Here is a 12,468-nt window from a genome sequence, read left to right as displayed (position 1 = left end):
ATTTGGCGTAGGTGGTGTCCAAAATGGCTTGGGTGATAGTAAGGAGCTTATCTCATACATTATAACAATTTATAAAATGAACATGGCAAATATTTGTTAAATAACCCGGGGTTTTGTGTGGTTGGGGGGTTTTTTTTTTTTTTTTGGGGGGGGGGGGGAAGACCCGGGGGTGTGTGTGAAAAAAAAAAATTTTTTTTTTTTTTTTAGTAAAAAAAAAAAAATTTTATTTTTAAGGATATTTAGAGCTGCATTTGCCACAAACTGATGCTTTATGAATGTGACAAAGTAATTGTTATACTATAATAATATTATATTTTTTTTTTTTTATTATTTATTTATTTTATGTTTCTTTTTTTTAAAAAGTTTAAATTTACAGGCAAATAAATGGAAATCCTATATGTTATGTTTGAAAAGAATCAGATGTCACAACTCCAACAACAGAAGTTGTTATTGGAGTCTTTGATCTGGAGGGGTTGGGCCGCGTAAAAGTACTTGTATTTTATATTTTTATAATTAATATATTTAATCATGTTGTACAACTGAGACCCTTAAATGGGGTTAAAGAATGATCATCAGGTTAAAATCATGTTAAGATTTTCATAAAATTTAAAAAAAAGTCATAAAGTATCAAGCTGATCAAACAATCTTAAGAATGTGTTTTTTTTGTTTTGTTTTTTTATCTGTTGCACAGGACCCAGACAGATCATTAAGTGTTATAGGAGTGTATGTTCCAATATAAGTATGATGCAAGTGCTTAATTCATGTCTACAAGTGTGTGGCTGAGTGTGTATTTTTCCATTATTTCTCCTAGTATTGTTACTGTATATCATCTATTGTTGTTTATCTTTATTGAATGTTTGTATCTGTGAGGGTTGGAGGTATTACATGGGGAGGATCAGCTCAGCCTCATAGATTACAACAATTGACCATGCTCAGTTTAACTAAAGCTCCTCTGCACCGGGATGATCTTTATTCCATTTGCTCGCACAGCAACAAACATGATCCTCTGTGCCAAGCGGTTTGTAGAAACCCAGCGTGATTCTGAATGGAATTGCAGTTCTGCTTTCCTGGCAGTAGAGGGCAGTGAGTAATTGCTCAAATGGGATTCACCCTCACTGTGACAATGGGACATGTGTGACAAGAAATGGACTCCACTCGTCACCAGTTCTATACTTTAGAAAGGTAGTGATCAATGCAGGAGTCAAATTTGTTGCAGGACCAAAACAAACACATTTGATTGTATGATATGTCATATGCATAGAGTGAAGTAGACCCCATGTAGCCTAATCAGGCTTATGGCCCAAAATCTTCTAGAACATGAGATTTTTGGTGATAATTGTACATCTAAGCTTTGTTTCAGCTTCAAGATATACTAGTACCTGTAGAGATATGGACCTTTTCTCTCTCCCTTTCTTATAATTTGTACTGACAAATTACTATCTCCCCTCCAAAAGATGGATTGAACAAGCCTGCCTAGAGCAACTGCTAATTTATTTACTCCTGCAGTGTTCATTTGTGATTTTAATCTGCACTTAAAACTCATTTAAAGACCCCTTTTTGTTTGGCACACCTGGTATTAAAATAGTACCCCAACACTATAATCCCTCTCTTTGTGTAAAATGAGCATTAAAAATATGTTGAGGGATGATTTATAACAATAAATGCACTGGCTTATTAAAAAGGCAAAGTGGGGTTTGAGGGAAAAAAAATAAAAAATCTTGGCTTGGAGATTTTTTTGAACTCTTTAACAGTCAGACACGTAAGGCGTGGATAATGGAATTTCAGGAGCCTTACCATAAACCTGGTAGGTAATGATACACATAATACCTGCAGGCCTGTATGTGCGACAGCAGAAGCAGCTCTACCTGTGAGCTAATGAGTAATGCAGTGGCAGGTATCTGTTATTAATCATAATTTGATCTGTGGATGAAAAGCAACAAAAGATTATCTGAAAGTTTATTGAACCGTCACTATTAGATTAACTTCGGTCATGAATTCGGTAGATGGTTTTAAATGCATGTCTGTAAAGGATTAAGTGTATCCAAAAGTTAGTCACTGCAGGAAACCACCTCCAGTGATTTTAATATGGAATGGAATGAAATGCAAAGGCTTAAAAGTTGATGTGAAATTAAAATGAATGGCTGTGTCATTGAAGTTATGTTCAAGTGCATCTGTCATCAGAAATGCAGGAGGAGAGTACTTCAAAATCCTCTCTACTGCACTGCTTCTCTAATCTCCCTGATTATTGATCAGATTGATCTGTCAAGCATTGATCCCTTTTCCGGGCAACCTTATCGGAGGCAAACTCAAAGTACATCTGCAGATGAGGGAAGATTATTAGAGTCTGGGGGTTTACCCTGACAAAATTTCAATGTGAATGGGCCTCGACTTGTCAGAGTAGGCACAAACTGTTGAAAAAGTTAACACTGAAGTTCTCAATTATGCCCAAAGATGGATGTTCGCTTTCATTACGCCTCGCTGCAGTTCAGGCCTGTTCAGTTAGAAAAGCACAGTAGAGAATAAGAGAAGAGAAAGAAGACCTTGCTGCACAGGTTGGCCAGCAGTTATGAGTATTTCGCAGATATGAATGCTGCATTGAGAGCGTATACGGAAGACATCAGAGGTCACAGTTATCATGAGGATGATTCGGAGCTCCTTGAAAACTTGAAGGTTGCAGTGGATGTTTTGCAGGAGAAATACATATTTGTTTCAACTGAAAGACCGTTACCAACTGTGCCTTGAATTATGCCGGGAGACTTTGTGGTGGTGGATGAATGTTACATTGAAAGTGGGCAGAAGACCTATTATGCACTGTTTTCAGGTTCATACTATTTTGTGATTCTACTAGAACATGTTTATATGCTGTTAATGTTCAAAAAACACTTTATTTTTCTCATACTGCCCACGACTGCTGCACCTATATTCACCCTCAGTCTGAGACGCTCAGTTCAGGCGCCTGTCTCTTTTAAGCCCCCCTCCCGAAAAGTCCAGTCTGCTCTGATTGGTCAGCATGCTTCCGCATGTCTGCAAGTCTCTGAAATCTCCAAGGGGGTAAGCGCCTGTCAACAACCTGTAGGTCCTATGGCGCCATTTTGATGCTACCAAACGATCACCCGGCGTTAGCATCCCATTGACTGCCATTAGTCTTGACGTCACTTTGACAGTGAATAACTTTACATCTGAAGCGTTTAAAGACTTTATTTGTCCATTGTTTATTTCTAAAGAAACACGACAAACAAAAAACATTAGCAGCTAAGATTACAGGTTTCCCTGGCATTAGCATGCAGCTACTTGTAGTTGGTAGTGGATTGTAATGGGGAAAATTAAGCATTTTATACTGTCAAAAATTGCAGATAAAAGCTTCTGAACCAAATACTTCCTAACTGGATATGTTTTCAGCAGTAATGTGACCCGAAACAGCAATGGCCAAGATTACAGGTTTCCCTGACTTAGCGTGTAGCTAGTCCTATGTAAACACAGCAGTAGCCTGCTCGGACCAATCATAGAAACCTGACTCCATGTGACGTGACACCTAGCAGAGAGTAGAAAAAAAACATTGAAAACATTGGGAAATTTGAGGTTTTTGCTCCCAGGGATTTCTCTAAAATACGTTCACCTCATTATTTGAAGTTCTGGTCACATTTAACATGAAAATCTGACATAACCTTAAAAATATGAAAGGAAATATGGAAACGCATAATTGGTTCATTTTCTAAGAGCAGATATTCATTTTGGAGTGAAAGCCAGCTAGACCAGACAACAAGGCTATTCTTAAGTGGTGTTTTATAACTTTAAAGCCAGTATATGTAAAGCCCTAATATAATTTTATTATTCTAGGATTCTGATGACATAAGCTTTTTAAATGAATTGAAAATTTGAACGTGTCACTTTCAACCCTTCTCATTGAACCAGGGTTAGATCAGTGCTACATGCTGCTGTCTGTCAGCGTTTTGTTTTATACTACAACAACATACAGTTGGAAGTTCCCCATCAACACGATGACGACATTTCAATGCATCTCTTGCTCATGGTATCACTTTGTTCATAGACTTTTGTTCAGACTGTACAACAGGGTCGTGTAGGCCTACATTATAAACAGGTTCTCTCTGACTGTCCTTTGGACCATGCCTGAGACCTACACAGCTTTCTGGTGTCTCTACATCCCATCAATTTCCACTTGCTTTGCCCTCCAGCCAACACACACAGACACACAGACACACACACACACACACCTGCCAGCCTGCAGTGCCAGGATGTCTATCGTCCCTCATGCCCTCAGTCAGATTGCCCTTGCCTGCACCACTCTGCACCCACAGTGTCAGTCTTGGCTGACAGCAGGCCTGCATTAACCAGCTAACATTTCCTGGCCTCTGTTTGTTCAGCGCAGGCAGGGCTGTTGGCTGTACGCTGTGCTGATACTTAACTCTTGGCATCAGTGCAGATGACAAATTTCATTGGTTTGTGAATTGGTCTTTCTGCTGAAAGGTTCTACTTGGTTACACGTGTAGTAGGGATGGGCGATATGGCCTAAAATCCATATTGCGATACACATTGCAGCCTCTTGTGATAACGATATATATTGCGATATATAAATTATAATAGAACCATTTCAGACCAGGTTACATAGACCCTAAGGAAAACCAAACTGCTAAATGTATTTTTATTTTTATTTTTTTTTAAAAGAGAAAGAAACATGGTATGTAGTTTTGAGAACATTTATTGTTCAAACCTGTAATTATACAACATAATGTTGCAGATGAATACAATTCAAGTACACTAGTTGCAGAGACTTTGACAAAGAAAAAGCTTAAAGTATTGGGTGTCTTCTCTTTAGTGCAAACCATTCTAAAAGGCATTACACTTAGTAAGTTTAAGTCCTTGGTTCTTAAATGCCACCCAAGATGCAGAGAACAGGAAAAACTGGTTTAAAAAAAAAAAAAGGAACAGACACTGTACTGGAAATACTTTCAGTATTAGGCAAAGATGCACAGATACTGCATTTGAGAACACACACACACACACACACACACACACACACACACACACACACACACACACACACACACACACACCACACGAGTTGGGACTTTTTCCCGGTGGGCCGGTCTGATAATAGTTATACATTGCAAGTTGTTAGCAACACCATCCGGCGGCCTGGCGCCGCTGCCTGCTGGTCAAACGGTGCAGCCTCTGCTCAACCCGTACGGCAGGGGCCGTAAACGTCCCGGTAAATTTTTTGGTCCCACTCCGCCGCTGCACACACGCGCACACGCACTCACGGCTGTATGTTCAGCGGGGAAGTACAACGTCTGCAAAGACCGGCTGCCAAGATTCCAATGGTCCGTTATATAGTGAATGGTCAGGCTGGTGAAAGGCTCCATGGTACGGCTCGACCACAGCTCCGTTTTAGCGGCTTAAATCCAAACCAAGTCCAAATAATGGATGTTGCACCAGTCTTTTTCACCAGCTCCTTGTTTCGCTTTTAGTCATGTTTACTCAAGATGACGATGGCGCGTTGCAGCTCGTGGCTCTAAACTTCGCGGGTAGATGGTGTCATCAACATGATTTATCGCGATAGTGCAATATAATTAAAATCTCTATCGTAGGCCAATTTTGTATCGTTTATATTGCATATCGCCCATCCCTAACGTGTAGAGTTAAGCTTGATGTATAGTTGTACGTTTAGGGCTTACTGCGTAGTATCGGACCCTGCCCTATGGCATGTAGCCGCTGTAGCTACGCTGTAACTGATGTGCGCCTCCTCAAAATTGTAACCATGGGTCTGTGCTATGGCGGCTATGGTGATACTATGTGGGGACTGCAAAAACTGTGATTGGCTGCTTGTGTTTTCTCCAACAAGTTTCAGGTGAAGACATCTAGTGATGCACCGATGTGAAAATTGTGGCCGATAACGATAACCGATATTAATATTGCTGTTATGGCCGATACCGATATTTACCGATGTCGATATCTCTGTACAGAAAACACATTTTTATGATAATCAAATAAGGAACTATTTACCAAAACGCATTGTTTTTACTTTTGTGATTTATTTTAAGAAATCACTGATATCGGGCACCTTTACCTGTGTGCAAAATATGACTGTCATCAGATTTTCAGAAGAAAAAATAAATATTTATATAAAAATAAATTTTTAAAAGGATACAAGTGTGTCCTGAATTCACACTATGAATAAGCCAACCAGCCAAGAGTATTCACAATAAACATCTAACTCACTTGAGTCACTGTATTCTGTTAACATTGTACAACAGTTCAAAACTTTAAAGTACAGTAGTAGGCCTTAAATGGCCAAAGCCAAAAGTATTGAAAAAGGTAAAATGTGAAAATGGAGCCAGAACAAACTGGACTGAACAGACACTGTCTTTTACAGTCTTCTGAACTGTAAGTACAGTAACTGCCAAGTACTTTAGGGTTAGGCCTAACCCTCAAAATTATAGAAATTGGTGCCTTCTAGGCCGAGATAAGCCAGAAAATGTGTTTTTGGCTCATATGGATGAAAGACACCAAATCCCAGAATGCACTTGCTTCGCTGCTTAGACTCCACTCCCAAGCCATGCCTACCGTTTACAGACCGACAGTAGCTATGTTTCCATCGACCCGTTTTTATCCGAATTAAGTGATATCCGACTGAATTTCATGAATATCGACTCAAATGAAATCCGTTCGGTCTCATCGGATTTTCTCTTGATCGATATACGGCTTATGCGATAAACGCTGATGGAAACGTTATTTGCCGAATAAATAATGTATTGCGATTTAAGTTTTAGGTCATTTTATGGTTGCAACCCGCAATAAAACGAAGAAGAAGAAGTTTCAGTTCATTTCCGCCCAGTATTTCCGCTCTGTTTGCAAAACAAAAACGGATGTAAGTGGACAAACGAGGAGACGAGATACTTTTTTAATTTAATTTACCAGAAAAATATAACAGCTATTTTAGATAGCAAAAATCTAAGAAACGCCATCATTTATCAGGAGCTCGCGAAGGAAATGACCAACAGTTATGACAGGGACATTAAACGCTTAACTTGACAAAGCTTAACGTGGTTTAATGTATCTAAACAACGATCAATCATCACCAGATTTATCATGTTTATATCTTTTCATGAACACTTAAGCCTGTCAAAAACTAAATCTCACGTTAATATTTTCTTCATCAGTGGCCGTATTATTATTAATATGGCGAGGAAAAAGCTTAACGTGGTTTAATGTACCTAAACAATGATCAATCATCACCAAATTTCTCTCTCATATTACCCATCATAACCACGGAAAACTGTCAAATAATCTAACCCAAAGTCCAATTATTATGGACGTTATCTGACATAAAGCGTTTCTGCTTCAGGGCAGTGGAGCGGCTGGGGGTTGACTCTCCACGGTTCTCATTGGCTTTATAAGTCCTAATGTGAAAAAGCTTAACATGGTTTAATGTACCTAAACAACGATCAATCGTCACCAAAAAACCTCTTCTATATTGCTCATCATAACCACTTAAAACGGTCAAATCTAACCCAATGTCCAAATATTATGGACGTTATCTGACACATTAACGTGAGATAACTTCTAATCGTTGGATTTCGATTTAGTTTTTTTGACAGGCTTAAGTGTTCATGACAAGATATGACCATGATACATCTGGTGATGATTGATCGTTGTTTAGATATTAAACCTCCCACTTAAAGCTTTTCACGATGCGCTTAGAATGTCCCTACGACAAGCCGTGGAACGTCCTGCGAGGTAAATGGAAGGTGCTCAAACAGCGATACACGGCTCCAAAAAGAGAGTTGTCTCGCAGCGGTGCCGGAGGGAAAATATAAGGCAAGTTCCACCTTTTTGATGAGCTGGATCATATCCTCAGTCAAAGGTCCATCGGAGCTTAGGCTATAGCTTGGCTTCTAATATTAACAACTACTTTTTTCTAGCAAAACTTTGTTCGCAAAAGTTTGCTTGAATCTTGTGCGATTCAGTTCAAAAATGAATGGAAACCCCATAAAATGTCTCAAATCAATTCGATATACCAATTTAATCGCAAAACAAAATGTGACGTCATTACGCACAGGTTTTTATTTGCTTTAAAGCTGTTGGATGGAAACACACTTTCACCAGCTTTATTCGCATGAGTTTTTTTACCGAACTTCAGATAATTCGTTTGACAAGTGGATGGAAACTTAGCTAGTGTGGCAGCATTCAACTCAACCCAAATGTGTTTTATTGTCATTTCAACCATATACACGAAACATTTCAACGTGGCTCTAATGGTTACACATTTAAAATATATAAAAACGACATACGAAACGGGTGTTTACAGTCCACCAAGCGCTAATGCTAGTATGCGTTAGCTGAACTTTACGTGTGTGTGCAATAGCTAAATGTAGCCGATTTATAAACACAGTTTTAAATTTGCGTGAAATGTATAATGGTCGGCATTTACTAGTCACAAACTCCCCCAGCAGTTAGCATTTCGTTGGATACAAGCAGCTAATTAAAGCCTGTGTTAACACAGCCCATCTCCACTCTTACCCGGCAACATGTTTCCACAACAAGAAAAACAGCAGTCTCTGAACTCGCGATGGGAGTTTAGTTGAAGTTGGATGTAGTCCAGTTTGTTGTCTAATGAGCAGACACTTGCAAGCAGCATTGATGGAACAGGTGGCTGGCTAGCGTTAGCTTTCCACCTAGCTAGGTTAGCTATCCTCCAGCCCCCGTTTGCGTTTCACCGCTGAGAATGTCCCCCCATGATCACTCCGATCCGGCCGCTGCCCGCTCCGGCCGTCGCTGCTGCCCGCTCCGGCCACTGCCCTCTACGGCCACCGCTGCTGCCCGCTCCGGCCACTGCCCTCTACGGCCACCGCTGCTGCCCGCTGGTCAAACTAACCTGTACGGCGGGCCGCAGCAACCTCTTATTTCCGAACATTCATCTCTTCCCCCGCCCACCGAGGGCCGGTGGTCTACTAAATTTTCCTGTGTCCCACTTCGGCGGCAGATTCCGTCTGGCAAAAACCAACATCCCCGCCCCCAGACTCGCTGCTGCTGCTTCTTCTTCTTCTGATTTCGGCAGTATAGACGCTGTTAAGCGTATTACTGCCCTCCACAGGTCAGATTTAGATCTAAATTCTCACTCACACGTCAAATACACAGGAATGATTCACATCGGCCCTATTCATCGGCCCTATTTTGACATTGGAACGATACCGATGTGTAAAAAAATGACCATGTTGACGGCCGATATATCGTGGACCACTAAAGACACCATTTAAGAAAGCCTCAGTAATTTTGCTGCTTTTTAGTAACGCACACATCGAAGAACACTAACCTTCTGCACACCACGGTAGTCTCTTATTCTTCTTTAAATATGTAGCTGGGGAATATAATTAAAGCATAATGCAGCCTGATCATGTACAGAACATGCGTTTAGTGTGGCAGTAGTGCTATTAATGGGTGAAGTCTGATGCTCTACTGTAAATCCAAACTAGGGCTGCGCGATATGAGGAAGATATGCGATAACGTTGTTGAATATCGAGATAACGATATTACTTGCGATAAATAAACAGATATTTAAGTGTACTCAGTTCTGCATTTCTGCTGCTTTCAGTATTTCCCTTAAATAGAATCAGATTTCTTGTTGAATTTAAAACAAATGAAAGGAAATCACACACATTGTTGTATTGTACAAATTGAACATTGAATATAAAAGGCAACACAAAAAAATGTGACCGTAACATTTGAAAGTGCAGTTTTCTACTGATTTTCTTTCAAATAACACAAAATCTAAATGTCTTTCGTGATATGTCGCAGCCTTTCGCGATGTGTCTATTGCGCCAGTTGATCTCTCGATGGCGACAAACGATATATTGTGCAGCCCCAATCCAAACCTATGACATAGATGTCTATGACGGGACTCCTCTTGTGTTAAGTATAAATGCATCTTTTGACTCAAAGCGTTACGGTCATTTCAAGTAGTATCTTCTACTGTAAGATGTTCCTCCATTAGCAACGTATTCACAATTACTGAAAAATCTGCATTTTTCTTTTTATCTAGATTCATTTCAACAAGCCAGTAGCGCTTCCACAAAGCTGGAGGGCTTGTGGATAAAATAAAAAAGATGAAAATCAAAGAAGTGGTGCCCAAAATATCCAAAGTATGAGTCAAGCAACAAAAACACTGGATCCTACCTTTCCCAAAATGCAACTCAATATTGTATCTCTAATTAGGCCTTCCCATGTCTTTCAAACTCCACACCCCCACTTCGTAACACAGGCTTTGAGTAAAAAATGTGTCCAATCTTGGATAACCTTTAAGACATTGTCAGGGTTGTTTTCTCTGACTTTAGAAAGCGCACTTCAGAGCCACAGAGGACGTTATACAACTGCTTTCACAGGCTGATCACTGCCTATTGTGACAAATAAACTGATCTACGTTTGTAAAATTGATGGTGCCCCTTGAACAAAATCTGCTTTCATAATCATTTAGACCTAAACTATCACTCGTTTCATATCTCTTAAGGCAATGTAAACAAGTACCTGAAGCGCAATTGTGTTGAAAATAGTCACTCTATCTTGTTGTTCTTTTTTATGGTTGCTATGTCTACTGCATACAGATGATCCTTTGCAGTGACCCCCTCCTTCTTTTTTTTTTTTTAGTGGGTTTCTTTTCTTTTCCTTTGATTTTCTTAATACCCCACCTAACACCGCTTTTTTGTTTTTTTTTTTTTTTTTTCTTTTTTTTTTTTTTTTTTTTTTTTTTTTTTTTCCTTTTCTTTTCGCCTTTGTCATTGGTAATTAGGTGATGATCTGTAGCAAAAGATATTAAGATGAATTCTAAGGGCAATTGGTGGTATCATAGATTGAGAGAAGTCCTTCTTCCAATGCCCCCAATAAGATCTATCTATCTATCTATCTATCTATCTATCTATCTATCTATCTATCTATCTATCTATCTATCTATCTATCTATCTATCTATCTATCTATCTATCTATCTATCTATCTATCTATCTATCTATCTATCTATCTATCTATCTATCTATCTGCATTTTGTGCATTGAGAATATTGTTGCTGCAGTTTATTGCTTTATGGAGGTATATTGAAATATTTCACTTTCCACCTACTCCCCTCGCGTCGTTGAATATTTCTCCTCCACCATACCGTTATAGTTAGATGAGAGATTTATGATCACCAAAACAAAATTGATCCATTGTGTAACCCTGCATTCAGTGACTGCCAATGGAGGCATGTGAACAAATTTGTTTCTTGGGGGCAAAGTCACAGATTTTTAAGATGTCCTTGCTTAATAATGAGAAATGTACCACTTCAATCATCCTTTTGACAATTTGACATTAACATATTTTCATCTTTTATAAGCACAGATTAATACCCGATAATTAAGTAAGCACATATAGAGGGAGTATCACCTTAAAGGTCACGTCTTTAAAGGGTGATAACTGCATTCTTTTTTCCATTACCGACCCAATCTTGACCTCCCAAGCATTGAGCTATTTTCTCCATGGCAACACAGATGAGGATCGACCCGCAGACACTTCTGTACACCCACGTGTTAATGGTGCCAAGTGGGTATGATAGAGAGCATTTAACTTCATTTCAAAAAGAAAAATATGTGTGCATGCAGACTATCTTCTAATATCTCTTGAATATAGGGACACGACTGTAAAAGTGTTTTTTTTTCAAGCAAAGATGTCTAAGATGCCTTTTTAAAAAGTTAAATCTTTTTTGCTTTATGCATTAAACTCTTCTCGCTGTCTCATGATCCTTGGAAACCTCATTGCTGAATCCCAAATAGGATGCATTAGAGGACCTAGAGACATTTTTATTTTGAGATTAACCAAAAGAATATCCTTGGGAATCTTGTCAGCATTATAGTGTTTCTTATTTGATTGCACCTACAGAATCCCCTTCATGATTCATCGCATTTTTCATGTGTTCAATAGCAAGGGCTATCACCGCTGTCTAAAATCCTCTTGTGTCTAATTTTTATAAGAGCGCTAAAGTTCACAAATATGAATTGTTGCAGCTACAGATCATAGGACATAAGAAGCCTTTTGGATTGTGCATATGTTAAAATTCATTGGGACTTCCCTTAAAGTATAAGACAGCAATAACTATCACTTATGATGGAGAGGAGTAGTATTGTACGAGAATAGCAACTCTGGCAGGAGAGATCAAAGAGAATAATATTCCAAAGAAATATTACGGGTCTCTGTGGGGAAATTTGGGGATTCTACCAATATATTTAAGAGGAATTCAGAAGACAAAAAGCTGTGAATAGATGTGATAAAATTAAATGCCTTTTACCATAAACAATTAAATGAGAATATTACAATTATGGGGTGATGTAAACCTAAATTTAATTGCATATTAAGAGTCACTTTACTCAAACAAATAATTTTTTTTCCTTACTAAGAGTGCTATTGGATTTGAGTCAGAGACACTTGAC

The 12,468-nt window shown here is 39.0% G+C and overlaps 1 long non-coding RNA gene across 1 annotated transcript in view; it reads left to right on the top strand.

Annotated features, from left to right (window-relative positions):
- Positions 1-12,468, top strand: part of LOC120551182 — a 104,647-nt gene that overhangs the window by 2,422 nt on the left and 89,757 nt on the right. The window lies entirely within an intron of this gene.

This window comes from Perca fluviatilis, chromosome 21 (assembly GCF_010015445.1).
Source record: "Perca fluviatilis chromosome 21, GENO_Pfluv_1.0, whole genome shotgun sequence".
NCBI lineage: Eukaryota > Metazoa > Chordata > Actinopteri > Perciformes > Percidae > Perca > Perca fluviatilis.
Note: the sequence above shows the minus strand (reverse complement) of the source record. Positions and strands in the feature narration are given on the sequence as shown.